Below are 26489 nucleotides of genomic sequence, written 5' to 3'. Positions count from 1 at the left end.
AATATCCAGGTTACCAATTCAGATATTGCTGCAACGTGGAAATGATGGCATTAACAGTATTGTGGAGGTGGTCCATTTATACAACACTTAAAATGAGGTTTGTTTCTTGGCCTGTGTTTTGGGCTTCCAACTTTTTAATTGTATTGAGGTGGACTCATTTTGTTTCAAATGAGAGAAAACCCAACTCAAAGAGACTTAAAAGATACAGAGAATTGTATTTTATTTACACAGTTAAAAGTGCAGAAATAAGGACTGGTTGGGTTCGGGGTTGGTGTGACGGAGGGGTCTGACGCTCTCACCAAGGACTCGTGTGCACTGTTCTGCGCACCTATGTGTGTGTGCGTGCAGGTGCGTGTCCACTGTTCTCCTCTGACCTCCGTGGCTCCAGCTTCATCCAAAGGCAGGTCAACCACACGATGAAGTGCCTCCAACGAACTAATACTCTAACCAGAGCCAGAGAGGGGAAGGGAAACCAGGAGACAGCTCAAATGGGTAAAAGGCACCACACAACCAAGTCGGTGGGAGGTGAAGATGAGAGAGAGTCCAGAGAAAAAATGTTTTCTCTTTTGACAGAGAAAGGCAGTGTTATGGGTGGAACTCCCTCCGACCCCCAAACAAAAATATTTCATATGCCAAAGTCCTAATCCCCAGCACCTCGGAATGTGGCCTTACTTGGTAACAGGGCCACTGCAGATGTAATTAATTGAGATGAGGTCATACTGAAGTAGGGCAGGCCTCTAACCCAAAAAAGACTAGTGTCCATATAAAAAGGGAAATTTGAACATAGACACGGACTTGGGAGAAGAATGCCACGTGAAGGCTGGAGTTTTGCTGTCACAAACCAAGGAACTATCAAAAGCTACAAGGGAGGCCTGTGCAGATCCTTCTCTGGAAACCTCAGAGAGTATGGCCCTGTCAACACCTTGGACTTCTGGCCTCCAAAACTGTAAGATAATAAAGTTCTGTTGTTTAAGCCACTCAGTTTGTACCACTTGTTATAGCAGCCCTGGGTAACTAACACAGGTGTATGGCTAGAAGAAAGGTACCTGTGCCAGGTGAGTATTTGGGAGGGAAGCTGAACAGACTAGAGAAGGCGATTCCAGGTCCCAGTACCTGCGATTTGATGTGGGCTGAAACATACAACTCAAACCAAAGGTGAGTACTTACTTTTATATTCTTCTGGAATCAGTGTCTGGTGGAAAGCAAAGCGTGGTTGTTAATTAACTTTACGACTTCTCGTTTCTACTACTAAGAGTTGATGGTTTGTAGTCACTGCAACTTCAGGTCTAAATATTCTGGGTTCTAGCACTCTCTGCCTCCTTCTTCAGAGACCAAGCAACTCAAGTTTAAGTTCCAAATTGGTCACCTCCAGGAGAAAAGGAAGTCAAGTTTAGAAATACAATGAGCCAAGAGTTAGGGAAAGGATATGATTTTCTCCTGTTTTTTCCTATTATCACCATCCCTTCCAAAGTTACTCTCATCTCACAGTCAACAAAGTGCTTTCACATACAAAGACTCATCTGTTTCTCCCAAGGACGCAAAGAAGTAAAAGGAAGGCTGTTCCCATTACACAGATAGGTAAACTAAGGCCCTGGGAGATTACAAGACTACCCAAAGGGAACTGACACAGCTAGTTGAAACAGGTCTGTTGTCCTTTTACTAAACAATTAATACTAAAATGTTTTTCCACCATGGAAGAAGTATTCCAACACACACAGATCAGTGTTTCCCTCTGCCCAGTCTAAGAGGGCATTCAATTCTTGCTTATGTGCTCCAAGGACCTCAGCCAGACTTGGAGTGTGGTCCAGATTTAACATCTTGAATTCTGTCGTGGCCTTCGGGCTTTTTGCCCCTCCTACTGACTTACCAAGCTTGAGTCACAATTCTGGATGGTCTTACAGGGAATCTTTGACTCAGGAAAGCCTCATAAAAGCTCTTCTGGGAAATTAGACACTAAGCCAAAATTTCACACAACTGAGGTATCTTTACAGAATCCAGATCAATACCACCAAAGCGTTACTTCCCACTGCCTCCTGACAGAAGGCCCTAGAATAAAAAGATATGTTTTTTATGGAGATGTGGTAGTTTTCATATCTCCATTTCTCTTTGAAAACAGGGTCAGGAAACCAGCCCAGAACATAGGGTTGTGGTTTGTTTTCTTAAGACTCAAACTATTATTGCTAGAAGTGATCTGAGAGAGATTCTGATTCAACATTTTAGACTTGCTAAGAACACTGAGATCCTTAGACAAGAACCAACTGGTCCAGTGTCTGATAAGGGGCTGGTAGCAGGGCTGATATTAAGATCTGGTGTTCCTAACTTCTAATTCAGAGCTCTTCCCAATATGCTAGCCTATATCCATTGACCCAATCATTTCCAATACACAGTTGTTTACCTTCCACTCCCATTTCACAGATCAAAGCAGTAACCAATGTGAGATGTGAGGTGTGATTTGTCAAGAGTGGGGAAAACTTCACACTGACCCCAGGTCCATTCTCTGTTGTCTGCAGGGGGGCCTATTTCTTCAATATTCGTTGCCATATTATTGATTTTTGCATTCAATAAACCTATTTATAAACTACAGCACTCTGAGCTTTTTACTGCCAGTGACTGGTCTTACGCATCTTGGTCACCTCTGATAATGTGAAGGTCAGAGTCCAGCAGGAGAAGGAGCTACCTACAGAATTAAGGAAATACAACTTGGTAGAAATAAGCATATAAGAGATGAGATTTGAACATAAAGGAAAGAGTGACTCACTATTCTAGGAGGGGAGGTTAAAGGGAAAAGGAGAAGACCTCATGATGGAGATGACACTATGATGTCAGGCCCTGAAGACTGAGAAGGAGCTTGTTAGCTGTACAAGGCAAAGGGTACTCCAGACAGAGGGAACAGCAAAATCAAAGTATAATAATGTGGGATCGCCTGGCACGGAGTTCATAGGGCCCATAGAGGGGAGCTGGGGAGAGATACAACTAAAAAGCTGTCATGAAGCCAGGCAGTCAGGGGCCTTGAAGGCCATCACGAAGGGTAAGGAAGTTGGGCTTTGCACTAAAGATGCCTGGAAGCCAGATGAGGCAGAGTAGAGACAGATTATATGTGTTTGGGGAGAGTGTCTGTGACACAGTTGAAGACAATGGCTCAGAGGTAGCAAGAGTAGAGGCAGGAAAATAATTTCAAAGATCTCAGTACTCCAGACAACAGATGTTGAAAGGCTCAACTACAAAAGTGGGCTTGGAGGAAAATAAGAGTTTAGGAGATATGAGAAGGTGGGACTCAGTGATATGTTGGATACTGGTTACGGGACAGTAGCAACAGCTGAAGGTGATGGAGACTCTGATTTACGTGGCTGTCACATGATTATGAAACTATCTCCAAGAACCAATGTTTAATTATTTAGATTCACTGGATCTTTAAGAATTAAAGTGCAAAAGAACTGGTGAAGTTTGGATTGTCAATTACTAATGTCCTAGAGTTAATCTGTCAGCTTCCAACATGGCTAGTTGAATATCTGGACCGTAATGTAGCAGCCAGGGGTACAGCTGAAAGCACTTGCCACGTGGTGGCCATGGGGCAGGAAGTGTGATCTCAGAGTAGAAATAAGGCACAGAGCAGGGTTCAGAGAGATGATCATCACCACCTCCCAGGTTTTTCTGCGTCAGTGCCAAGTCATGGTCCTGAATGAATCAGGTATATCCCACGGTTTTACCATCCTTCCACATCTGAGACTCAATTTAGTACTCACAATAACCCTGTGTCATTAGCAGAGACATACTGGCAGATCCATGTCAGAAGATGAAATGATCAAAGCTCAGAGAGATGAAGTGACTTTCTTTCCCGAGGTCAGCAGCAGAAGCGGAGCCTAGTCTGTTTCCTTCCCTTTCAAGGCTATTTCCTTTAAAGACAAGTTAGCCTGAGACATCAAGATGAAACATGTGCTCTGATATGGATACTGACACAGTCTTTTCCATCTCACTCTGATGATGCTGTTCGGAGTGTTGGCTACCTAGAACACTGCTGAGGTCACAGCATTCAGGAGGCAGTGGGGAGGCCATGAGTTGGAGCCATTAAGGACATTGTCTACAGCTTTAGACAGACTTGAGTTCAAATGCCAAAACTACCACTTCCATTTCTGTGAGATGGGTCAAGCTATATAACCTCATCAGCCTTCGATCTCCTTGTCTTTATAAAATGGAGATAGAAATATGCACCTCCAGATTTGCCAGGCTCAAATGAGACACGGGAAGGGAAAACAGCCTCTAGAAGCACTGGCTCCTCTCGGGAGGGCTTCATCAGCTGCAGCAGATTCCCTGAGATCATAAATCCTATCTGCAGGCTCCTGTCACCCATCCCTTTCTCTCAGATCACTCACTGGGGGCAACCAGCCTGCCAGAACAGTCCACTGGCTGACCTGCCTGACACACACAACTCTGTTGCCTACATCACTAGAACAGTATGTGCCAGGAACATCTGAGACCGTCATACTTGAAGGGCGAGTCTTTACAGACTTAATGAGGATCTATTTTTAAAAGCACATGCTCAGAAATAGAGAACAATAAGAATGCGAATGTGGAACATTTCCTGATGGAGAGGGTTGTTATAGGGTCTGTGTCATGGAACATTCCAGCTGTGTTTACTGTCCTCATAATAGCTTAAATCTATTCACATATTTAAATCATCACTTGCAACATTTGAAGGCCAACCTCCTATAAAGCAATAAAACATGATGTATTGTGTCTTATTCCAAGAAACAACTAGATGAGAAAATGCTGAGAATTATTTTTTTCATTTAAGTAGTTGATTGTCACGAACATGAGTAAATCTTGCCACGATAAAGAGGAGTGCTTTTCCATATCATTTGTTGCAGAAAGTGGGAAAGACCCAAAACCATAGGTTTTAACGTAGGTGTCCATCCACTTGCTAACTGCATGACTTTCAGAAAGCCAGTTAAGAAAATCTCTGAGATTCTGGTTCCTTATTTTCTCAGCTGGGGAAATAATGCAGGCTTGTCACCCTTAAAAATCTTAAGACTATACACATCCATATTAAATTGAGGGACTGTTGGCCCCTTTCTGAACTTCCTTCTTCCATTCTGTTGCTTCTCATTAAAGTGCTCAAGAGTCAGTGTGCCAAGGACGTGCATGACGGCTGCCTTTCTGGGCAACACTTACCATTCTGGATTCTGCTGTTCATCTTCGTTAACATTAAGCAACGGGTTTTGCCTAAGATCCATTTCCTCATCTCTAGGAAACAATTAATTTCCTTTCTGTCTTTATAGACTTGTTTATTCTTGCTATTTCACATAAATGAAAACATAAAATATGTGGTCTTTTGTGACTGGCTTCTTTTACTTAGCATGATGTTTTCAAAGTTCATTCACATTGTATCATAATTTCATTCTTTTTTATTGCTGAATAGTACTCCATTGTATGAATATATTTTACTTAGTCATTCATTGGATGATGGACATTTGGGTTACAATTATTGACTATTATGAATAATGGTGCTAAGAACATGTGTGTACAAGTTTTTTGTGTAAACATATGTTTTAATTTCTCTTGGGTATATATCTAAACTCAGAATTGCTGGGCCATATGCTAATACCATGTTCAACATTTTGAGGAACTGTTGAATTTTTCCCAAAGAAGCTGCACCATTTTACATTTCTATCAGCAAGGTAAGAGTGTTCCAATTTTTCCATATTCTAGTCAAAACTTGTTCATTGTCTATCTTTTTGATACTAGCAGACAGAAAGTAGTAACTTATCTTAGTTTCATTCGCATCTCCCTAGTGACTAACAATAAGCATCTTTTCATGAGCTTGTTGCCCATTTGCATCCTTCTTTGAGAATTGTCTATTCAGATACTGTGATCATTTTTAATTGAGTTGTGTATTTTTTTATTATTGAGTGTTAAGATTTCTTTACATATTTTAATGTTCCTAATCAGATAGACAATTTGCAAATATTTTCTCCCATTATATAGACTGCCTTTTCACTTTTCTGTTGGAATAATTTGCTCTACAAAGTTTTAAATTTTAAAGTCCAATTTATCAATTTTTTTTTTTGATTCCTGGTACTGTAACTAAAAAAAAGTATTGCATAATCTGAATGCCAAGGATTTACTGTTTGGTTTTCTTTTACGAATTTTATAGTTTTAGTTCTTACATTTAGATCTATGATTGATTTTGAGTTGATATTTGTGCATGGTGTGAGAAAGGCATCCAAATCCATTTCTTTGCATGTGAACATCCAGTGCCCCAACACCATCTGTTGAAGATATCCTTTCCCCCTTTTATTGTCTCAGCATTCTTGTCAAAAATCAATTGACCATAAATGTAAGATTATTTCTGGAAGTTCAATCCTATTCTACTGACTTATGTGTCTTTGCTTATGTGATAACCACACAATCTTGATCTTTTAATCTATTTTTGTAGTCATTTTTTTAAATTGGGAAGTGGGAATCCTTCTACTTTGTTCTTTTTCAAGATTTTTTGTTTTAGCTATTCAGGGTCCCTTCCATTGCCATATAGATTGTAGGATTAGCATACCAACTTCTGCAAAAAGAGCCAGCTAGAATTTTTATAGAGATTGCTCTGAATCTGTAGATCAACTTGGGGAGTTTTGCCATCTTAAGAATATTATGTTTCCAAGCTACAAACAAAGACACGCCTCTCCATTTATTTAGATCTGCAAGGCAGGGCTCAAGATTCAGTTTGCCCCTTATAGATACTCAATTGTTACAGTACTTCTTATTTTTTATTGAAGTATAGTTGATTTACAATATTATATTAGTTTCAGGTTTGCAGCATAGTGATTCAGTATTTTTATAGATTTACTACATTAAAAGTTATTACAATTACAAAAAGGAATTATTAATTCCCTTTGCTATACAATATATCTATTTCATACATACTAGTTTGTGTCTGTTAATCTCATACCCCTAACTTGATCCTCCCTCCTTCCCTCTCCCCTCTGGTAACCACTAGTTAGTTTTCTATATCTGTGAGTCTATTTCTTTTTTGCTATATACATCTGTTTGTATCATTTTTTAGATTCCAGGTATAAGTAATATACACTATTTGTCTTTCTCTGTCTGACTTATTTCACTAAGCATAATCTCTAGGTCCATCCACACTGCTACACATGGCAGAATTTCATTCTTTTTTTTGACTAATATTCCACTGTGTGTATACACCACATCTTTCTTTATCCACTCGTCTGTTGATGGACATTTAGGTTGCTTTTCTATCTTCACTATTGTAAATAGTGCTGCTGTGAACACTGGGGTGCACGTACCTTTTCAAAGCAGTGTTTCAGTTTTTTCCAGATATATACCCAAGAGTGAATTGCTGGATCATACAGTGGTTCTATTTTTAGTTTTTTGAGGAACCTCCACATTGTTTTGCATAGTGGCTGCACCAATTTATATTCCCGTCAACACTGTATGAGGTTTCCCTTTTCTCCACATCCTTACCAACACTTGCTATTTGTAGACTTTTGGATGATAGCCATTCTGACAGGTGTGAGAATTGTGGTTTTTATTTGCATTTCTCTGATGATTAGCAATTTTGAACATCTTTTCACATGGCTGTTAGCCATCTGTGTGTCTTCTTTGGAAAAAATGTCTATTCAGGTCTTCTGCTCAGTTTTTGATTGAGTTGTTTGCTTTGTTGATATTGAGTTGTATCAGCTGTTTATATTTTGGATATTAACCCCTTGTTTATCATATCACTTGCAAATATAATATTTTCTCCCATTTCATAGGTTGTCTTTTCATTTTGTCCATAGTTTCCTTTTCTGTGCAAAAGTGTTTAAATTTAATTAGGTCTCATTTGTTTATTTTTAATTTTTATTTCTTTTGCCTTAGGAGAAAGATCCAAAAAAATATTGTTACAATTTATGTCAAAGAGTGTTCCACCTATGTTCTCTTCTAGGAGCTTTATGGTTTCATGTTTTACATTTAGGTCTTTAATTCATTTGAGGTTTACTTTTGTATATGGTTTGATAAGTAGTTCTAATTTCATTATTTCAAATGTAGCTGTCCAGTTTTCCCAGTACCACTTATTGAAGAGACTGTCTTTTCTCCATTGAATATTCTAGCCTCCTTTGTCACAGATTAATTGACAAGTGCATGAGTTTGTTTCTGGGCTCTCTATTCTGTTCCTTTGATCTGTATGTCCATTTTTGGTGCCAGTACCATGCTATTTTGATTACTGTAGTTTTGTAGGATAGGCTGAAGTCTGGGAGGGTGATACCTCCAGCTTTGTTCTTTTTTCTCAAGATTGTTTTGGCAATTTGAGGTCTTTTGTGGTTCCATATGGTTTTCCTTTCCCACCTGAATTGCTTTCACACCTTTGTCATAAGTTTGACTACTGATGTAGAAGTCTATCCTTATGTCACCAGCACCACAGTCTCAGAATGACTGTAGTTTAATAGTGAATCTTGAAATCAGGTAGTTTAAGTCCTCCAACTTTATTCTTCTCCAAAGTTTTCTTGGCAATTTTAAGTCTTTTGGAGTTCTCTGTACATTTTATAGAATCATCTTGTCAATTTCTTCAAAAACGTGTGATGGAATTTTTACTGTAAAGCATTGAATTTAGATCAATTTTGAGATAATGATTGGCTATATATGCTTCACACCACTGACCTCATATCTCTTTTATTGGAAGCCATCTTCCCACAAGGAAAAACATGTTTTGCACCACCTACTCTGCCCTAAGATTACTTGGGGAGTTCCCACAGGTGGGACAGTCTTTACATTGTCTGGTTATGTCTACAACTGAGTAATTTCATTTCAAGGGTAAAATATCAAAGTTACTTGCTCATGTACCTAAGCCAATAGACTTCTTCATGAGAGCAACTGGGAGTCATTGAGGGTTTTAAGCAAAGGTAGTGAAATAATTTGATTTGTACTTTGGAAATATTACTCTATGTCTGGTAAAGGCAGAGTTCTGAAAACTTTTTTGCCAAGTTTCAGACAGTAAATATTTTGCATTTTGCAATCCATACAGTCTCTGTCACGACTATTCAATACTGCTGTTGTAGTATAAAAGCAGCCATAGACAATATGTAATAGACAGGCCTGGCTGTGCTTAAATAAAACTTTATTTACAGAAACAGACGGCAGGCAGTATTTGGTCCACAGGTTGTAGTTTGCTTATCTCTGGTATAAAGTATGTAAGAGGAAGTCAAGCATGGAGACTGAAAAATATTCGAAGGACACTTAGTTAATTACCCAATTCACTCAGTACATCTCTAAGGAATGCCCGCTGTGTACTAGGAACACTTCTAGATACTCAGGATACAGTGATGACAAGAAACACATTATTCCTCTCCTGGTGGATGTTATAGTACAGTGGATCAGATCACTGTATAATTAAGTGAGAACAGCCTTAATAATAAGCTTTGTAGGCTGAAAATCGTAAAATGCATATAAACCACCATCATTGTGATGATTCAATTTAGTATTTAATATGATTATTTTATTATGAGGCATTTTTAAAAACATAATGTCAAGCACATATTTACTGACTGATTGACTAGAAAGACTTAAGGAAATTGCCAAAAGTTCCAGGAAAACAAATCTAGTGTAGAATTTAAGACACATGCCAAGAATTCTGTTAGGTATTTTCTATGTGTGAGCACATCTGGCACTCAAAATATCTTTTTAAGGTACTTATTATTGGTCCCATTTTACAGATGTGAAAATGAGGTCTAAAGAAATCTGATCTCTTCCTAGGTCCTAGGGAGTTTAAATTTAGGCTGTAAAGATGGTTTTCTTCCCCTTCCTCCATATTGCCTGTTTGGGAAATAACACAGGCGAAGCAGCAGGGAGTTGGAAGCAGGAATTTGATAGCAGGGAACTAAGCAAAGAGGTTAAGATGAGTCCTTCAGAGTCTCACAGAGAACTCAGGATAGGCCTGGGAACTGAAATCAGGCATCCCAATTGCCACTTCCTGTTTCTAATCACTTTCCCAAGAGAGCTGTCCCAGCTGTTCCTGAGTAGAAGGAAGGCTGAGAGAATCTTTTAAAACCCAAGCCCTTGTTGTAAATTTAGACTTCAGGGGAGGAAAAGAAGAAGAAGGGGGAAAAAAAAACTGTTGGCTTAAGAAAGTAATGTTTCCCATTCATCAGATCAAGGGCAGTGGACAGAGGAAGAGAAAGTAAATTCAGGCACTTTGACTACTGGCCCGGAGGCAGTTGAGCCCTGGTTTGCCCTGAAAGCTCACCCACCCAACTTTGAGGGAATGTGGTCATGCCCAGAAATATGGAGCTCTACAAGGAAGGCTTCTGTTTCTCCCTAATGAGTTGATTATATCCTGTCAGAAGAATCGTAAGGCCATCAAATGTCAAGTCAATTTTCTCAAACATATTATTTTCATAGCAGCTGGGTCTGACTAACTCTTGAAACAGAGCATCCTATTGTTACATTTTACTGAGAATGTTGAAGTGAAACTCAATTTAAAAAGGAAGAAAAAAAAAATCTTATAGGACACATGATCCTGATTCTTGCAAGTTTATAATTCAGTATTTAGAGGCCAATTTTATCAAGATGATTTGGTCACTTAGCACACAACTCACTAATAATGACAGAGGAAATAAATGCGGAATATGTTATTTGCCCACCTTCTCAGAAGGCAGGCGGGATGTCTCCTCAGCTACAGACTCTACACATGAAGGGTCTGAAGGATAAGCTTGGAGGCTCCGAGATGCTGAGTTCTAATCCATGTGTTTCCAACACGTGATCCTGAATCAATCTGGTTTATCACACTCTCAAAAGACCTGGGTCCAATACTGAGATGAAATAAATGGACTTTACAGTCAGGCAATTAGAGCTTCAACTACTTATGTGCTAAATGGTCTTAAGTGAATCTATAATAACTTAAGTTATATAATAACTAGGTAAGAGTTGTTGAAGGAATTAAGTGACATAAGATACATGGCACATTGGTACAGAATAAGTGTTCGATGAACAGTAGCAATAAAAATGATGGTAACAATAATAATAATGATGAAAATGAAAAAAGATGAGGAATTTGGTAAAACATGTATCCAGGGTCAATCAGAGAGAGTGAGTGTAGAAGCCACTAAACGTGGAGCTGAAACTAAAACGCAGCCTCCAATCCACGCTGACCGATGATTGCACTGGACAAGTTTCTCGGGTTATACCATCAAGTGTGCGGCCAGGAAACCAAATTTCCCTTCAGAATTAGAGCATGTCTCCTTCCACCCAAATCCAATAGCATTTTCTTGCAGACACTCTATTTGGTCTTCACTTATTTCCATTTTTTTTTTTTTTTGTACACTTTGTTGAAGTGGCAGGCAGAATTCTGAAATGGCCCCCAGGACTCCTGGGCCTTGGAGTACTCAGACTTCCCATTTATTCAATCAAACACTAATACAGGGGCTGCTGTGAAGGGGTTTTGCAGAGGTCATTAAGGTCCCGTACCAACTGACCTTAAGGTAAACAAAGTATGAGGGTGGGCCTGACCTCAACACATGAGCCCTTTAAAAGCAGAGAGTTTTCTCCAGCTGGCAGTAGAAAAGAAAGTCGGCGATTCAAAGCATGCAAATAATTTGATGCACCATTACTGGCTTGAGGATGGAAGGGGCTACATAGCAAAGAATGCTAAAGGCTTTGAGAAGCTGAGAGCTGACAGCCATCAAGGAAAGAGGAACTTGAGTTCTACAATCATAAAGAATTGAATTCTGCCCAAAACAAAAATGAGATTGGAAGAGGAATTTTCTTTCCCTAGAGCCTGAAGATGAAAATTCAGTCTAGCTGACATCTTAATTTCACCCTGGGCAGGGAACCCAGCCATGTCATGCTGGACTTTTGACCTACAGAACTGTGAGCTATTCCTTTGATAACTATGTAAGTTTAAAAAGCTAAAGCTCCAAACTGTTCTTAGAAACAATAAGCAGTACTTATATGTAAATTTTTTTAATTCTAAAAAAAGATTAAAAAAATAATAGTATTTGTATTTCAAAGATGGAGCCACAGCCTTTTCTTTGGCTCACAATTACACTATTAATTCAGTTTTCACATAATCTGAAATAATACTATAGTTACTACTTTTCACCTGTTTTGCTTGTTTAAATGGTTTTACTATTTCAAAACTGGGTTATTAAACCCGGAAGGATAGATTTTATATTCCCATTTTATAGACAAGAAAATTAAGGCACAGAAAATGAAAAAAAAGGGCACTGATTTTGTGGTCATTTGTCACAAAGCAGCAGAAAACTAATACAAGAAGTCTGGATAACTCGGAAGTTAAAAGTTGTTGAGTCCTCTGGCCTCTGAGCAAACCTGGTTTACCCATCCAAGCTTAGATAAGGAAAGACTGACAGTAAGAACTCTAACCAGATGAAACATGCATGCGTACACAAATGCACACACACACTCTCACAACCTGAGTAACAAATACACAGTTCTTCAAAGAAGTCGTTGAATAGTAGGGTAAGAAGTGAGATAAGGAAAATCCCAGTACTAGAAACCAGGGAAGTCTTCCAAGAGCAAGTAGTGTTTAAGCTGAAAGCTAAAAAATTACTCACTCAGATGGATGTAAAGGGAAGCAGATGTTTCCAGGAAGCAAGAATACCATGAGCAGACAGACTACCAAGAGTGATGGAGGCCAGACTCCTCTGGAAGAACCACACAGCATTCATTCTGATTGAAGCATGCCTGGAGGTTGGGAGTGGGGGAAGGCAGTAAGAAGAGGAACTGAAGGGGTAAGCAGAGGTCATCCATAGAGTGAAACCCTCCTAAGGAATGTGGAATTCCTGAAGGCAATGGAAATCCTTGAGGATTGATAAGCAGTCAAGCAGTACTACCAGCCCTGTTTAACCAGAGATCACTTTCCTAGAGTTTACAGAACAACTTGAAAAGGGACACTCAACACTGGAGACAACAGGCCGTTGCAATAATTCAAGTGAAGTTGACAAAGGACAGTGGTCTGAAAGCATTGCCAAGTGGATGGCAGAATAGAGATTTGCAAATTACTAATTTTAGATTTTTCAAGACTTGGTTAGAATAGGAAGAGAAAAATGGAATCAAGGGCAACTTTAAGGTACCTGGCTTGGGACATGGGAAATGCCAGTCAATGAGAATAGTACCCTGGAGAAGGAGATCGTCTCGGGGGAGGGTAGAGCTGGGGAGGAGGTGGAAGGTGATGGATTTGGTTTGAGACATGTCGGATCTGAGATGTTCGTGGGACAATGAATGGATATAGAGTCGGGAGCTGTTTATTGGGTGAGGTTGGTAGAACCAGGTGGGACATTCTAGCCTCTCATTTTTGTGGATTGTAAACATCAAAAGCATGGATTTCTTAGCAGCATCACAAATTTCTTAACCTTTTTTTCTTAATTCTTCCTCCAGTTAATTGAAGGTGCTGAAACTTCTTGCAGTTGGTGAAAACTGGAATATCATTTGTGTTCCATCAAAATTAGTTGCCTCCTTTTCCTTCAGGTGGGTGAGTGGACAGTAAAATCACTAAACATTTTAAGTGAGCAGAACACAGAGGCATTCAGAAATCCAAAAGTCCCAGAGAGAGCTGATCAATGGGTAGGACATGGCTTTCCTTTTACTAAGCCTAATTTTTCATATTGTTAATAGTTAATAAAAATACCTGTTACTTATGTTGTGAAATTTAAATGGGGAGATAAAAGATAACTGGAAGAATCAAGTCCACTTTAAAAAATAGATGATCTCATTAGAGAAGTACTCATTTGTGTCTGCCCTCTTGAATCTTGTAGCAATAAAAGAAACACAGTTCCTTGGCTTTAGTAAAATAATGACCAGGTGGGAACATATTCCATTAGAAAGTCTCTAACTAGGTTTTATCTTACGCATTTACTTACTGAACAAATATTAATACATGAAGTAACTAGTAAACAATGACAAGTGTAGTCAGAATATCATTGGCGATTGGATGCTAGGGTGACACAGACCTGGGTTTGCATTTTAGTTGCAATATTTGCTAGATGTGTAACCTTGGACAAATTATCTGTTCTTCCTAAATATTAGTTTGTCCTCACCTCTGAAATGAGAGAATACTAGAATTCATACAGTTGACATCAATATTCAATGAAATAATGCACATAAAGAACTTGGTACATATAAAGAACTGTTGAAAGTGGCCCATTCACTTCATAAACATCGGTCATTTATATTATTTTTATCATCTTACTTGTTCCTTATATGAAGGTCTTCTGACATCTGTTATTATCTCTGGATCTAATATCCTATAATTCTACAGCACCAACTTTGTATACATGGAGATTAAAAATTTGCAGTCTATGCAAATAGAAAATAAAGCAAATAAAAATAATATTAGGTGACATTTTTCAATTGGTCAGGCATATATTCCAAGTGGTTCTCTTAAACTTGTCTATACAACAACCCTGGGTGTGAAACTGAGTCTTAAACAGAACTGGTCTTGCTATCTCAAATCACACTGACCCACTCTAATGTGATGAGCATCCAAGTGAACCACCTTATGTGTATTTGTATATACATATGTATTATGTTTGTAAGTATGTTTTTCATATGCATTTTTTCAAACTGTTAAACTTACCAACCATTTCATTGTTGAATCTCTAACACTGACCTTAGGCTTCTATGATGCCTAGCATGAGTGTTAAGTCAATAAACTAATATATTTATTTGAAGCACAATAACCCAACACATTTAATAGAGCTGTAAAGATATGTAATTCTAAATATTTCTTAAAATTTGTATAAAGCCATGACATCAAAACAGTCTTCAAGACATGCAGATGGCCAACAAGCACATGAAAAGATGCTCAACATCGCTAGTCGTTAGAGAAATGCAAATCAAAACTACAATGAGATATCAACTCACACCAGTCAGAATGGCCATCATTTAAAAGTCTACAAATGATAAATGCTGGAGAGGGTGTGGAGAAAAAGAAACCCCCCTACACTGTTGGCGAGAACGTAAATTGGTACAGCCACTATGGAGGACAGTATGGAGATTCCTTAAAAAACTAAAAACAGACTTACTATATGATCCAGCAATCCCACTCCTGGGCATATATCTGGAGAAAAATGTAACTGAAAAAGACACATGCACCCCAATGTTTAAAGCATCACTGTTTACAATAGCCAAGATATGGAAACTACCCAAATGTCCATCAACAGATGACTAGATAAAGATGTGGTATGTATATATACAATGGAATACTACTCAGCCATAAAAAGAATAAAATAATGCCATTTGCAGCAACATGGATGGACCTGGAGATCGCCATTCTAAGTGAAGTAAGCCAGAAAGAGAAGGAAAAATGCCATATGATATCACTTATATGTGGAATCTTAAAACACACACACACAGACACGCACGAATGAACTTATCTGCAAAACAGAAACAGACTCACAGACACAAAGAGCAAACTTATGTTACAAGAGGGTGAAGGGGGTGGGAAGGGATAAATTGGGAATTTGAAAATCACACCTCTTGAGGAGTGATGGAAATGTCAGCTATCTTGATTGTGGTAGTGGTTTCACTGGTGTATACAGCTATCAAAATTTATCAAATTATACATTTGAAATATGTGTAGCTTACTATACAGGAACCATACCACAATAAAGGTGTTTTTTTAATTTTTAAAAGATATCTAAATTCAAGATTCTGAGGATACTGAAATAAAAATCAAACAAATTTTGAACTCCTTTAAGAAAAAAAAAAAAAACAGTCTTCAAGTCTTGAACAATGACCATTCCACTATAGCTAACATTTATTGAGGGCTTTTATCATGGGCTGGACACTTTTACAAACATTTTACATGCATTTAATCCTCAACATCACTTTCTGAATTAGGCATTATTATTATTGTTTTTATGGTAAAATTGACATTTAAGGAAGCTAAATCTACCACAATTGTGGTAAGCGATAAGGATTGAGCCAGGACTCAAAAATGATTCTACCCAGCTCCAAAGGCCCTGCTCTTACTTAAACTCACCTGGTTTTGCTGCCTTCCTCTCCCACTCTTAAATGTATACACTTTCTATAAATAGTTCAGTATTACTTCATGGCTAAGATACTACTTCCAGATTCACTGAGAACTTGATTGGCCAGATCAGATAAATAAGAGCAAGAAGAAGCAAAGATGCAGGCAAACCAATGAGATGAGAGGAAAAGAGACTTGAGCTGGAGCAGAAGAATGTTTTGGAGGGCACTGTCCCATACCTACCCAGTGCCCAGAGCGCCTTCGTTCTCTGCCAAAAGAACCTAGATTTTTGTTCTGAGTCATGATGCACTCATTCCTGGGTGATTACCCATTACTGGTGAAAGCCAAAATCGTTATCATCCTAAGTTCTATTTTTCTTGCCACTAGGGTAGCTGTGGTTCAAATTTTAGCCTGTGACATATAAGAAGCCCTCCGGGGCTTCCAAAAAAGACTTTGTTTTCCTGATAAGAAAAGAAAGTCATGACTGTTCCATCCCACCATTTTAACTTAAAGATGGACATGATGTCTGGAGCTCCAGTAACCACCAGCGTCCATTAGAGAAAAGCCAAGGAAATCATAGTTGAACCTCAACCAAACTGAACCACTGAACCAGCACCACCTCCAAGTTTCTTGTTACAAGAGAAACCCACTCTGTCAAATTTCCTGCTACTTGGATCCAAAGACATTCCTATCTGATAAAATTATATAAGCTATGGATTTACATACAGAGATAGAGGTGTTAGTATTAGGAGACTGCATAAGTAAAAAGCAAAAGATTTATGGTTGTTTTACTGCTTAATGCATTTTATTGTTTGTTTTTCTGGCCACGTTTAAATAACCCTTTTTAAGTATGCAGATGTGTTCCTGGAGAGAGGGAAGTTAGTTCTATAAATGGCCCAATAGCAGATATACTCAGCTTCTTATTTTGAAGAGGAAACTGTGCCATAATAAACACAGCCAAATACCTCACAGCACTGAACGACGGCAGAACCAACCGAGACTCTGTGGAAAACTGACTCTGCCTCTTCGCATGGGTCTAATTCACTGCTGCCCGGTACCTCGGCATGTAACAGGCACAATAAAATTTCAGTGTAATCGACCCAGCTCATAAAGTTTCCATTCCGACCAGGACTTTTCCTCATGTGAAAACTGGACGGCCCAGCAACACATCTGCTGTCTACAAGTGATAAAACTGTGGTTAAAGCTGAATATTCACAGCATTTCACACTCGTGCTGTCATCTGGATTATATAACAATGTGTGGATTTTATAAACAGCAACTGCTCATTTTTGTGGTTGGCTTTTTACTGGATGTGCCCAAGAGCCATCTGACTATATAAGCTGGAAACAATGAGATCAAGCAGAAGGGAGCAGTGACATTCCCTGGCACACGCAAAACCAAGTTCTGCAGGCACTTGCAGACCAGAAAAATCCCCACACCCGTAAACTGTGGTCAAAATGCCCCCAAAATATCAATGTGCGTTTTCTGGAGGATTGACTCTGCCTTCTGAGAGCATTTAACACATCTTCTACCATACCATTTTGCCCCAAGAATACTATTGGACTATAATCCTAAAACAGTAGACAGTGGTGGTGTCCAAAGGCAAATCACTTTTAGAAGATTCATGTCAAGTAATAAAAGTGTCCATCATGTTGAAAACCATTGTTGCATGTATCAATTTTCAAGAACAAACATTTTATGTCTGCCTGACGAATGACCTATTATTTCATGGAATGATGTAATGTTTTTAGAGATCTTTTTGTAATACTAGTTGAAACAAGCGAGGTGAAATGGGATTGTCCAAGACCGTGTCTGGAGACAATTTACAGACCTTAAAAGATGAAAATAATTCACCAGGGTGATGAAAAAAGATGAGCAAAGTCACCAAATATTGTCCATGGATGACATCTGTAGGGAAGAGCCAGCGGAGGTAGAGTTAGATATGGATAAAGGGTCCTATATTCTATGGTAGACACCGTTGTAATATAAATATCAGAAGGCCCTCTTGCAAATGTATGTATTTTAACGTATTGATGTGTCAATCAGCAAATACTCATTCACATCTAACGACTACATTGGAATTTGTTAAATGAAGCATACAAAGATGCTTCCATCACTGTTCCTGCCACACAGATCTTCTAACACAACTGAACAGCTGCGGCACAAACTCACAAAGAGCTACGTAACAACTGGACAGCAACCAAAGTCAGTCAAAAGATGTTCCATTGGAGCATGGGTTGAAAAACCAAATGCATTCCTTTAATAAGTGTTAACCAAGTTTCAGTGGATGCAGTTGAATAGCATTTAGATGAGGGTTACAAAAGAAGATTCAGACAGGACCATCCTCAGGACGTTCACAGAATGCCATGGGGGCAGTCTTGCTATTTTAGTAAGATCTTTAGGTTGCAATCTCTTTTCATCTATCTTCTGTCTCAAAGCTTTATACTCACTCCAACCTGATTCTATTTCATGGCCTCTCTCTATGCACCATTTTCAAACTTTCGTTGTTCCTGCTGTTTTATCACCTCCACGCTGCCTAGTTCAAATTCCAAACCAAGGTGGGATGTGGCCATGTTTTCAGGACAGGAGACATTATGGGTCGCTTATATCCTGCAGGTTAACACTCTCTGAATAGTGCCCTTCCTGGTCCCAGGGCTCTCCTATAAAATGGGTTAACAGCCCATGAGAAATCACCTAGCTCTTTGCAGAATGAAATGTGATACTGAAAACCATGTGTACAGATCTGGCACATTGCAGACACTCAAGAAATGCTATTCCACTTTTCTCTCCCCCACCCACTCATCCGAGGGCACACTTGTTATTTTCTTTTCCATGTGTGACTGGGAATCCTTTTGTGAACCAGAGACTAGAAACCTTGCACTGATTGGAATATGGCAGTCATTCAACATCTCCCCTGTCTGTTCTCACTAAGTTCTTCTGACCCAATGGGAATGGGGAATCTCAGACTGCTACATGGGTCACTCTGGAAAATTCCAAATTGAAGCTTTTTTGAGAAAGGAGACATTACCTCAGAACTTCCACATGCAGCTATTATGGAGTTTCTGTTTATGTGAATGGATATTTTCACCAGATATTGGAAAAATGCTAAAGCTCAACTCCAGTGCAATAAAGGCAACTCATTTAGCCACTGGCTTCTGGTATGATGAGAAATGTAGTTTAATTAGACAAATGCTCCACCAGGAACTGTGGCCAAAACAAATTATCATTTCAAAAAAAAGAAAAGAAAAGAATATAAGGAAAAAAAACAGATTTCTGTCATTTTCCTTCTTGCCAACGTCTCTGAAAAACAGACCTAAAGTCGCAAATGAATACCTTAAATTCCAAATGACCATTGGGAGATTTGAGAAGCCTAGTCTCCTTATGGATTGGATGGATGCATAGATAAGTATTCAAGATTTTTCTGTTTTTTATCTCCTGTGAATAAATCCATGGAATAGTAACTGAGAACAGCTTGAGAGTGCTTCTTGGAGAACAGACATTTGGAGAAAACAATAAAAGATGAGTAATTAGAAGTGAAGTTTGGAGAGAGGAATATTTTTGACTGAAAGGAAAGTATACAAAAAAGCAGAGAACTAGAATAAATGGAAGTTTATCTCCCATATAGATAACAGGAAGAATGTCTCCTCACTTCTACACCACAGTAGGAAAAAGCAAGATTTTTCCCAAGTGAAAATCAGAAAACTTTAAAAAGTACTTAAAATGTGTTTCTGACAATTAACATTTTCTTAATTTATTGCCTTTTTAATAGTATATTTACTTTGGATAAAAGTAATGAGCATACACTGGATTTTAAACTAGCAAAATTCCATAACCTAATACAATAATTTTTATTTTCCATATGTCCCTACTATTCCTGCCCATACAAATTCACATTTATATAATTATTAGCATAATGCATATACTATTTAATATTTTTAACATTATTTTGTAACTTTTAACCATTATCTTTCATTATTATGTTTAATTATTCATAACATTTCATTGAATGGAGAAACCGTAATTTATTGAGTTGGGCCATTCAAATGTCTCAATGTTTTTGCTATTATATATAAATTTACAAAGATCATCTCTATTAATATGGCCATTTTATTTCAATTAGCTTCTTTCTTTAGGATAAATTCTTACGAATGACATTACTATATCAGAGAACATGATCTTCGTTGTGGTCCTTGATGCATATCACCAATTGCAATCACAAAACCACCACCAGTTGCACACCAACCAGCAGCACGTCCATGTATTAATTTCAGATAGCCCTGCCGGCACTGGGTGCCACCATGTTTTACACTGTTGAATAATTTAGCAGGTATACAAAAAATCTGAAGAAGTTTAACTATAATGAACTACTCCACTAGTACTAATTAAGCCCAGCTAGGGAGTGTGGGGATAATTTTGTGTTCTCAGCCCATGCAAAAGCAATAAAGAGATGCATGATGAGAGGGTAAATCGGGGCTCTGGACACATAAGGCCTGTGGGCCCTGGTTCGGATTTTGACTTTAGTTTCAGTGCTAGGTGGAGCCTCTGTAAGGGAAATAAGTGATTTCGTTTGATCCTGTTCTCAGGAGCTTTTCACAGATCTTAACGAAGAGATGAGAATCAGGGGCTGCTCCTCATCTTCCAAAACTACCTTCCCCAACCTCCATGCCCACCCCTGTGCAGAGACCAAGAGCATCAGGACCAGTCCTTGGAGACACGACTCCCCATCTTCAAGGAGGACAGGAGGAATGGAGGGTACCAGCGGCTGCAGCAGGGCTGGGTGCTCTGCGTATCCAGTCTCATTCTACCCTAACAGCAGTCCCGAACGCCAGCTCCCTTCTTACGGTAAAGGAAACCACTCGGTGTGCTTACTCTGGGAAGACCTTCTGTTTGTCTTCCCAACTAAGGAAGTTTAGATGCCAGAGTGTCCTCAAGGAGCTTTGATAGGATCAGGACCATTTTTACCCTGTCTTTCATTTTTAAGTTTCCAAGGCACCTTCACCATCTCCACCCTGTGGAAACTGGGGCATTCCATGCTTCACAAGACTGGTACATCAGGTAAACTGACCACCACCTATTTCCTTCACCCTTCTTGTACATATCTAGAACTTGAAAAGGAAATCGGTTGGATCCCAGAAGAGTACGTCCACTGAACTGGGAATAAATGAGATTGGAAGTCCCAATCTTTAACGTCTTCTATGATTTTGAACTAATCCCCTCTTCTCCCTGGGTCTCATTTCCTCAAATGTGCAAGGACGGAGAGGGAGAAACCAGAAGATCCCTGGGGATCACTCCTGCTTTAACGATCCATCACAAAACTTTCTCCATGGGCTGCACAACCAGGAAGGAACCAGGCTGGGAGCTAGTTCTCCCCAGAAATGTGATTCTACAGTTTCAGTTTCCTGGAACAACTGAAGAGTGTGGTAATAGAATCCATGGAGAGAGACTTTATGTGGCTAATATTCCAAAGCTTTCTAAGTGCCGTAATAAACGGAGCACATCTTGGTGACACAGAAATTACAAGGCAGAGACCATAATAACAACTCATGTCTGCTTCTATTCACCAGAAGAGACGAGAGATGCTTCTACTCCCAAGATTCCAGAGCAGCAAAAAAAGTAATTCCATTAGTTGCCATCACATGTATTTTCGTTTATGCTAGTTTTTCTCTTTTGGTGTGTTTTTTTGGTTTGTTTTTGCCACCCACCAAAGTGAAACCCAATCATCTGCAGAAGCTGCTTTATGTCTAGGAGTTAATTAACTGAATCATATGAAACTACGCACCATGCTTTCCATGCTGGAAAGGAAAGCGCCTCTTGATTAGGGATTTTTGGTTTACTGTAATATATATTCAAGAACTGGGAAGCAATGTTGAATGTATCAACATTTGCAAAAGATTCCCCAAACTCTGAAAATTTCAAGGAAATTAGGTGATCGTGTTAGCAAAGTATACTTTCTCATCTCACCATTTCCCACCTCCAAAATAATACACCAAGGCACAGAATTTTACTGCTTGACTGTTCAATGATTCATCCCATTTTGTATAACAATTCCAATTATTGGGAGTGAAATGTGCTGCCTTCGTCCTATTGGAGCAAGGCAGGAAGCATTTATTTTTGTACAACTCTTCTTCAGGGATGGGTAATGAGCCTCACACACCGTCTAAGTTTTCTCTTCCCCATGGTAAGCACAGACAATTCCTCAACCATTCCTGGTTGGGCATAAAACTCAGATCCGGTCCCCATCTTGCTTATCCTTCCTAAAGTGGTACCACTTGACCAATGTACACCTTAAAATAAGCCCCCTACTCTTGAAATAACACCTCTAAGAGGGGCTGTGTCCAAGAAAATGATTGGAATCATCACCTCCCTTGATCTGTACCCTCTATCTCTATTAATTTTGCCAAAGCAGCCTTTAATTTTTTTTCCCAGCAACTGAAGCACTCATTTGCTTGTGTTTAGTTCTGTGGTCAATTTGTGAGTTTTGCTCTCTCCAAGGCACAAACAGGGGTATACTGAGAATCAAAGTACTTGTGGTAACTCGAGTGTTTTGACAGAATAGAGCCTTTTTACAAAATCAGAAGGTCAGCCAAGACTGCATTTTGGACGCTCCCTTCCTTTTTGCTGCTCTTGAACCTTCTCTATCTCTTCCACCTCAACATAGCTGTAAGGCTTCTCCTCACGGGAATATGCTGTAATGTTTGAGAACTTGGCCTGCCCAGGATCCCATCCCAGCTCTGACGTTTGCTAGCTCTGTAGATTTCAGAAACTCACTTAATATCTTTGTGCTTCATGTGCACAATAACAGCACCTCCCTCATTGTCCTCATAGTGTTCTTATGAGTTTTAGTGTATCTAAAGCACTTAGGACAGTGCCTGGGACGTATTGGGTGCTGGTTGCACTACAACCTTAGCATTGTATTAGGGATAATCAGGTCTGGGGGACAGGACACGAGGAGTACAGTCATCATCCAGGCTCCAGTAACCTATGTCACTTAGACTTGGCACATCCTTTTCAGACTTTAAGTTTCTCTTTCCACAAAATGGGAAAATCTCACAAGATTCCTAGGGTCCTTTCCAGCTCTCTCCTTTATCAGACTATGATTGTCTGCAAGTCTTGGACCATCTGGCCCCTGCCATGGGTGGACCAGTCATCCCCAGCCTGGATGGTAGGTGATCAAAGCTGAGATCTGACTCCTCTAGCAGCTATGGCTTTTGTCATCCACACAAATAAAACTGTAAAGGCAGACTATTTCATAATCATTGGAGGCAAATTAGGGAAGACTTCTAAGGACAGTGGTATCTTTTCAGAGCCCCCTTACATCACACCACAAGCCTGCTGTAATTGGTAACATGGTGGACCGATTATTAAGAACAGCCTGGGCAGTCAGGGATGAAGGATGGTATCATTTTGAGGACTGAAATAGAGAAAGGAATCAATTTTTCATGGAAATACTTGGCTTTGCACGGGCCTTTGAAAACCCACAGTTAAATGCAGTGGAAAAGGCAACGCACCACAGCAGAAGGCCAGAGGTCTGGGGCTGCATCAGGCTACAAACCAACACAGCACTTCATTAACCTTGGCCATGTGTCTCAACCAGCCAGGGGTGCAGCCTCTTCATCTGCCCGAAGCGATGGTAACACTCTTCCTTTACTTCCTCACAGAACTGCAAGAGACCGTGAATGTGAGGGCATGACGAGAGCAGGGAAGATGCCTTCCACTGCAACGCGGTTAGTGACACTGGGGACACTGATCCGTCAAGGCCAGAATCTGGGTCCTGTAACCTCTTCCAGCCTTTAGTTCTTGAAGCCACTCTAACATATGAAAGTGCACTTTCTTTGCCTTTCCCTGTTCGATGCCCTTAAATAGCTTCCTTGCCACCTCTCTGTAGGCACGCTCACTACCACTCAGCCTGTGTGATACGTAGTAATACGTCCTATGATCTGAGCAAATCATCTCAGCTTTCTCTCTCACACACCCTGCTTTAAACTCTAAGATCTAGTTGACTGATCTTCCAGTTTCTTGGACATTCTTAATCATTTTCTCTTACTTTATGCCATCCCATCTGTTTGGCTGGTTCCTAATCACTCTTCAGGTCCCAGTTTTTTACCTTTTTAATACTCGCCCTGAAAATTAACTTAGGTTCTCTAGGCGACGTGTTCCTAAAACGCTCTCCTTTTCCAGGATGGTCCACACCACAACCTGTTGGAATCCACTGTTTCATTTGCTCTTCCTTACCCTGAATGGTTGGATTCTTTATAACTGCAGATATCAGATATTATCTCTTTAATTTTCAATATCCTCGGTGCTTAGCAGAATGGCTCACATATATTGATTGACATTCAATAAACATGAATGACTTGCATGATAAAGACAGGAGGCATCTTTCACTGACATTCTGTATAGCCCTTCTCCCTTTACCCAAGACCCATTCTCTTTCCTTTTTGCTTCTTTGCACATTGTCACAATTCTTCCCCTTATTCCCAGTGCCCATCATTGGCTTAAAGAACCACTGCATTTCAACTCTTCTTACAATAGTTAATCTATATGTATCACCTCCTCCAAGAAGGTTTTCTGACCTAGTTCCTGGGCAGTGCAGTCCTTCCTCTACCCTACAACTTGTTTACTTGTCTACAAAAGGAATTACGACACTGCTTTATTTACTTGTTTACATGTCTGTCTCCACACTAAACTCTGAGGCTTGTGGATACAGAAATCTGTTCTTTTCGTATCTGTTTCCCTTCACCTTGCAGTAATCTGAAAAAAAGATGGTAGCACTTAACGAATATTGAATAAATTTTAACCAGTCTCTTCTTTTTCCAGATGAAAAATGCCAAGTACCTACACAGAGGAAGAGACCTTACTGGTCCAGGAAGAGGACTCAGAGGGTTTTACCCTCATTCATTCTTTCATTCAGCAAAAATACCTTGAGTTTTCTCATTCGAGGTGGTAGTCTCAGGGAGGACAAAAGCCATATGCAATCACGTCAAGATGGACAGCCGATACTTACCACTAATGATACTGTCATTTTTTGTCCTCCTGAACTTAACTATCACCCTTCTTCTAAGAGACCTCAAGAAAATAAAACTTACTTAATTTTGCCAAAGAGTGAACGAAATCCCACAAAGCATCAGTGTCCCTCAGTAAAAACCTTTCTAGTTGAAATTAGTGACCACCATGATACTTACTAGGCTACTTTTTAGTGTCATTTCTTGATTGCAATGCGCCACCTGGCAAAGTTCTGCCTTTATTGGAATACGGTCTACGGTCATCAGGAGTCAACTGGGGATGACTTAGAGGACAGAGGCGAGAATATGGAGAACCCCCAGCTCCACAAGGCTCTCTGCTGCTTTTCTTTTTTTCTTTTTTTTTTGTTGTTGATTGATTTTGTACTTAATTTTTTAAAACATTTTTACTGAGTTATAGTCATTTTACAAAGTTGTAACAAATTCCAGTGTAGAGCAAAAGTTTTCAGTTATACATGAACATACACATATTCACTGTCACATTTTTTTCCCACTGTGAGCTACCCCAAATTCTCTTATCTGCTGGTTTTCACAGGTAGCTCTCTGGGAATGGCACTATTCGTATCCTCCTTAGCTCAGGCTGCCTGTGAAGACTCCTTACACCTCCTTTCTACTTTACATTCAGCGATTGATGACCCCCAAGACGGTGAATGAATCAGAAAATAATGTGACATTGAATTGGAAAAGCCATCACTCTCCTTATAGAAACCAAAGCAACAATGTGAGGGATCAAGTTGCCCAGAAATGCATTTCAGATGAGTCACAAAAGTTGCTTGAATTTGCCAAATTCAGAATACAGGTTAAATTTCTGAAGAGAATAAGATTTTAGGGCCCATCTCTGTAATTCTCTTAACTGAGCTCATAATTAAGTCAGTTCATCCCAAATCAGAGTATACTGAATCACTGTGTTTGAGGCACGGGAAAAGGAGGGAAGGACAACATAATCTAGCCACTGGAGCTAAGCAGCAGCATCGTCTTTAAAACCCTGGCTCAGCCACCTGCCAACTGTGTGGCTTTGGCAATTTACTTGATTTCTCTGGGTCTCAGGTTCCATATTTATAAAAGGTAGGTGGTGATAATAGCCACTTCACAGGGTTATGGTGAAAACTAAGTTATGTTATGAATGTCAGAGTGCTGGTTAACATTCGTTCCCTGGCTTTCTCTAAAATTAAATCCTTCTCGCTTATGGAAGGTCAGTATGAAATAATCCAGGTTGAAAAATAGATCTGCATATTTTGAAAAACTGTGTAATATCATGTTCACTAAATAAACACTAGTTCCATCCACACCTGACCCCAGTCCCATGGAACTCATTGATCACCTCTCTGAACCTTGATTCCTTTGTCTGTAAAATGGAAGCAACAGGAAGTACCTCAGAGGACTACTGTGAGGGCCTCATGAAGTGGCCCGTGTAGAGGACTGGCTAGTGGCTGACATGGTAAGTACTAAATAATGTTGGCTGTTATGATGATGGAAAGCATTGTTATTAATGTTTCTGA

At 39.5% G+C, this 26489-nt stretch overlaps 1 long non-coding RNA gene across 1 annotated transcript; it reads left to right on the top strand.

Moving 5' to 3' along the window:
- Window positions 1-812: 812 nt before the first annotated feature.
- Window positions 813-26209, top strand: LOC116659754. The gene is made up of 4 exons (XR_004315092.1): window positions 813-946; window positions 13378-13467; window positions 23629-23694; window positions 24788-26209. It is a non-coding gene; the product is annotated as an uncharacterized LOC116659754 (long non-coding RNA).
- The last annotated feature ends 280 nt before the right edge of the window (window positions 26210-26489 follow it).

Source organism: Camelus ferus, chromosome 25 (assembly GCF_009834535.1).
Source record: "Camelus ferus isolate YT-003-E chromosome 25, BCGSAC_Cfer_1.0, whole genome shotgun sequence".
Lineage (NCBI taxonomy): Eukaryota > Metazoa > Chordata > Mammalia > Artiodactyla > Camelidae > Camelus > Camelus ferus.
Note: the sequence above shows the minus strand (reverse complement) of the source record. Positions and strands in the feature narration are given on the sequence as shown.